This window comes from Rutidosis leptorrhynchoides, chromosome 6 (genome assembly GCF_046630445.1).
Source record: "Rutidosis leptorrhynchoides isolate AG116_Rl617_1_P2 chromosome 6, CSIRO_AGI_Rlap_v1, whole genome shotgun sequence".
Classification (NCBI taxonomy): domain Eukaryota; kingdom Viridiplantae; phylum Streptophyta; class Magnoliopsida; order Asterales; family Asteraceae; genus Rutidosis; species Rutidosis leptorrhynchoides.
This window is the reverse complement of record NC_092338.1, coordinates 2,016,960-2,022,340: the sequence shown is the minus strand read 5'-3', so window position 1 is coordinate 2,022,340 and position 5,381 is coordinate 2,016,960. Positions and strand designations below refer to the sequence as shown.

Here is a 5,381-nt window from a genome sequence, read left to right as displayed (position 1 = left end):
AAGTTATATTTATATTAATATTTTACATTAGGTTTTAATTGTGACTTAAGACATAAAATCGACAAACCGGTCACTAAACGGTAAAACTCCCCTTTATAATAATAATTATAATAATAATACTTATATATATATATATATATATATATATATACAAATATAGTTTAAAATATATATATAGCGTTAAACTCAGCTAGCTCCCTGTGGAACGAACCGGACTTACTAAAAACTATACTACTCTACGATTAGGTACACTGCCTATAAGTGTTGTAGCAAGGTTTAGGTATATCCATTCAATAAATAAATAAATAACTTGGGTAAAATTGTATCGTATTTAATAGTATTTTGTAGTAAAATATAATCTATTTCGTACTACATCTCGAACACATCAAGTATTTTTGGCGCCGCTACCGGGGAACGAAAGCGAAACGCTATAAAAAAATATATACAAGTTCAAAAATATAAAAACATAAAAAAATATATCTTTTTAAGTGTCTAAAAAAAGTTTATATTTTAAGAGTTATAAAACTAATAAGTAATTTTTTTTTATAAATCTAATAAGTTTATATTTATATTTTATATATATTAAACTCAGAAAAAAATAATAATTAAAATTAGTATACGGGCCGAAACTGTAGCAGCCCAAAATAATCTGGCCTGGAACCCAAATCCATGAGATCGCATGGAATTACAACACTTAACTCATGCGATCACATGAGTTGATGTGACTGGTCTGAAACCTCAATTGGTACGATTAGGGTTACGGTTTATTATTATTATTATTATTATTATTATTAATTAATTTGTTAATTAGGGTTTAGTTTATTTAATATTAGTTTAGTTTTAAATTAAGTTTGTATTTTAAGTTTTAATTAATTATAAATTAATACTTTTATAAAATAATAATATAAAAATAATATTTTTATAAAAATAAGTAATTTTATCATTTTTTTATATCTTTTTATAAATTGTATATTTTAATCTTTTAATTTGTAATTTGCATTTTTATCGTTCGTAATTAGTTTTAAACTTAGTATTTTGCTGTAGTTATTTTATATTTCTAGATTTTAAGGTTTTGCTGTAAAATCCATTAAGTGCTTTTTCTTTAGATTAAGATTTAGGCGCTTTAGAATTTTACGACGTCACTTATCGTTTTAGTTTTAAATAGATTTTAGTGCCTAATTAAGTTATTGCCGTTTTGGATTTAGAATTCCTTTAAGCTTTAATACCTTTAGACGCAACTTTTAATATTTAGTTTTTAGACTTTTAAGTTTCGACGCTTTACTTTCTTATTATTATTTTTCGAATTTTTGTTTTTCGACGATTGTTTTTCGACGCACTCTTTTTCTTTCTCATTTCTACGCTCTAGTTTTTAGGACATAGAATTTTCTTTATTTTCTTTAAATTTCGGTGAAAATTTTTTTATTTTAAGCGGTTAAATTGATAGACATCCAAAATTTTTTGATTCGTAGTAATAGTTGGATTTGTTAGTGGCGAGTTGTGGGCTTTCGATTTAAAGGGTCCAGGCTACCTGCTGCATCTATTGGCTATTCGAAACGTGGGCAAAATCAGAAAAGTCTATTAATTTGATAACTTTAATAATTTTTATCTTTATAACTAATAGGATATTCAGTGAATGCACAGAGCAAAACTTTCACCACCTTTCATACGTTCACCACTTGTAACTCGATCAAGACATCTAGCCAATATTGTCGCCGTTGATTTTTTTTTAGAATCATCATCTAGTCGACCAAGTACTCCAATTCAAATTTCCGATAATCCATTTTTTGAACCCGACCTCGTAATTGAGAACCCGGGGGATATTCAAGGACAATTCAGAGATCCTGAACCACTAATCATTCCTCCTGAACCACAAATCATACAACCAGAGATTGTCAAGGAAGAAAACATTAAATCAGAATCCTCTAGTAATTCAGATTCAACAAATTCAATCATGGAAAATCAGGAACCTTTAAGTATGGAAGATCGAATGAGAGCCACACGTACAGGCCTAGGTCACGCCATTACTCAACCAGACATTAATGCGCCAGATTATGAAATCAAAGGATAAATCCTACACATGGTAACTAATCAATGCCAATTCAGTGGTACACCAAAAGAAGATCCAAACGAACATATTCGTACCTTTAATAGGATTTGTGCTCTATTTAAGATTAGAGAAGTTGAGGATGAACAGATTTATCTCATGTTATTTCCCTGGACTTTAAAGGGAGAAGCCAAAGATTGGTTAGAATCGTTACCTGAAGGGGCGATTGACACATGGGATGTTTTAGTTGAGAAATTTCTTAAAAGAATCTTTCCGGCATCTAAAGCTGTGAGACTTCAAGGAGAAATTGTTACGTTCACACAAAAGCTAAATGAAACATTATATGAGGCATGGACAAGATTTGGAAAGTTGTTGAGAGGGTGTCCTCAACATGGTTTAGACACTTATCAAATAGTATAAATATTCTACCAAGGATGCGACATTACTACACGAAAAGACATCGACATAGCAGCTGGTGGTTCCATTATGAAGAAAACCGCAACTGAAGCTTACAAAATTATTGATAACACAGCCTCCCATTCACATGAGTGGCATCAAGAAAAAGACATCGTTAGATCATCTAAAGCGGCTAGAGCCGATTCTAGCCATGACTTTGATTACATTTCCGCAAAGTTAGATGCTTTTGAAAGACGAATGGAAAAGATGACTAAAGATATTCTTGCAATACGAATTAGTTGTGAGCAGTGTGGAGGACCAAACAATGGAACAAAGAGAGAATGTTTCATACATAAACAAAAGGCCTGGAAATAATTATCAGAATAATTATCAACCGCCAAGACCAAACTACAATCAAAATCAGAATTATAACTGAAATGTTCCATACAATAACCAACAAGGTCCTAGCAATCAACAAGTATCTAATAATACTTACAACCAGCAAAGACCTATTTTTCCAAATAAACCACCACAAACCGATGATAAAAAGCCAAATTTAGAAGATATGATGTCGAAGCTAGTTGAATCTCAAACTCAATTTTTCACATCTCAGAAACAAACTAATGAACAAAATGCTCAAGCATTTAGAAATCAACAAGCTTCAATCCAAAATCTAGAACAAGAAGTAAGTAACCTAGCCAGGTTAATTGGAGAAAGAAAACCAGGGAGTCTACCTAGCGATACAAATGCTAACCCCCGGAATGAAACAGCTAAATCCATTACCACAAGAAGTGGTATTACACTTAAACCACCTGAAATACCTGTAATTTTCGATGACTCTATTCCTACTCCACAAGCACCACAATCTGAGCAAGATAAGGAAAAAGAACCGGTAGTTGAAAAGGTTAATGAAGATAATACAGTTAAGGCTAAACCTTATGTTAAACCATACCAACCACCACTTCCTTACCCCGAGTAAAATGAGAAAAGAAAGACTTGAAGCCGAGCAATCCAAATTTTTGGATATGTTTACACAAATAAATGTCAATCTTCCTTTCATTGATGTGATTTCAGGAATGTCAAGATATGCTAAATTCTTGAAAGATCTAATCACAAATAGAAGAAAAATGGAAGAACTCTCGGCTGTTACTATGAATGCTAATTGTTCTGCAGTGCTATTGAATAAACTACCAGAAAAATTATCAGATCCAGGAAGTTTCACAATTCCATATTTTCTGGGTAGTCTAAGTTCAATAGAAGTATTGGCAGACTTAGGTGCTAGTATAAATTTAATGCCATATTCACTATACGCTAAAATAGACCTCAGAGAATTGAAACCAACACTAATAAGCATACTAGCAGATCGATCAGTAAAATATCCTAGAGGGATAATGGAGAACATGCTAGTTAAAGTTGGTACTTTAGTATTTCTAGTAGACTTTGTTATTCTAGACATGGAAGAAGATTCTCGAGTTCCTCTTATATTAGGAAGACCATTCTTAAACACAGCCAAAGCAATAATAGACGTGTTTGGTAAGAAACTGACCCTAAGTATAGAGGAAGAGAGTGTTACCTTTTCTGTTGATAGAGCCATGCAACAACCGCAATCTGCAGATGATACATGTTATTATATTCAAACTATAGATTCACTTGCAGAATTGTTAGAAGAATTTCTTGAATTACAAGAAAAAGGAGAATGTTCTTTAGGAGAAGGAACTGAACCAATTGATGAAGCTGAAATATTAGCTACACTCATGGCTAATGATTACGAACCAACAACAGAAGAACTTCAAATGCTAAAAGAGGAAGACAGATATCGATACAAATCATCGATAGAAGAACCACCGATATTAAAGTTAAAGCCACTTCCAAACCATTTGGAATACGCTTATTTACATGGTAAATCTGAATTACCTGTAATAATATCATCTTCTCTTACGGAAAATGAAAAATCTCAACTCATTTCTGTGCTAAAAGCTCATAAACCAGCTATTGCATGGAAGATTCATGACATTAAAGGAATAAGTCCTTCGTATTGCACACATAAAATCCTTATGGAAGAAGGTAATAAAACATATGTGCAACGCCAACTGTGACAACCCAGAAATTTTTGACCAAATTTAAACTTTATCTTTAAATGATTTAATATTTTCGACACGATAAGCAAAGTCTGTAATGTTGAGTCACGAAAGTTTTGGAACTATATTCATGTAATCAATTATTCTTTGACTGTTCTCTAAGATTCACGAAATATATATATATATATATATATATATATATATATATATATATATACATATATAACATAATGTGCATATATATATATATATATATATATATATATATATATATATATATATATATATATATATATATATATATATATATATATATATATATATATATATACGATTTCAAGTTATTTAGTAAATGATAGTAATATTCGATTATTGATTCGATTGATATTTAGATATGTTAACTAAAACTTTTAAGATGAACCAATAAAATACTAATTTGCTACAGTATTTTTGAATTGCTACAGTATCCGAAAAGCTACAGTGTTTTCAAAAATCACTATTTGCTACAGTAAAACACTATTTTAAAATTAAAATGTATATATGTATATGTATATACTACGAGACGATGATTTATAGAAGCAAATAACCAAAACACTTAATTGATTAAAGCTACACTTCGAGTGACATAGTTTATCAATGATTAAGTTTACTTTTTGATAAAGGTACACGTCGCGTAACGAAAAGTACTAGTTTTCTAAGCGTACGAAAATGCATTCGAGAAACTGGAACCGGGACATAAGTCGAGTAACAACGTACGAGTCAACGGACCAAAAATTACAAGTCAACTATGCACGTGCATATAATATAATATATAATTAATTATATAAATTAAATATATTATATTTATATTATAATAATATGTC

At 30.5% G+C, this 5,381-nt stretch overlaps 1 non-coding gene across 1 annotated transcript; it reads right to left on the bottom strand.

The window, feature by feature from the left end:
• Window positions 1-2,335: 2,335 nt before the first annotated feature.
• LOC139856718 (small nucleolar RNA R71) lies at window positions 2,336-2,442 on the bottom strand. Its single transcript, XR_011762179.1, has one exon. It is a non-coding gene; the product is annotated as a small nucleolar RNA R71 (small nucleolar RNA).
• Window positions 2,443-5,381: the final 2,939 nt, after the last annotated feature.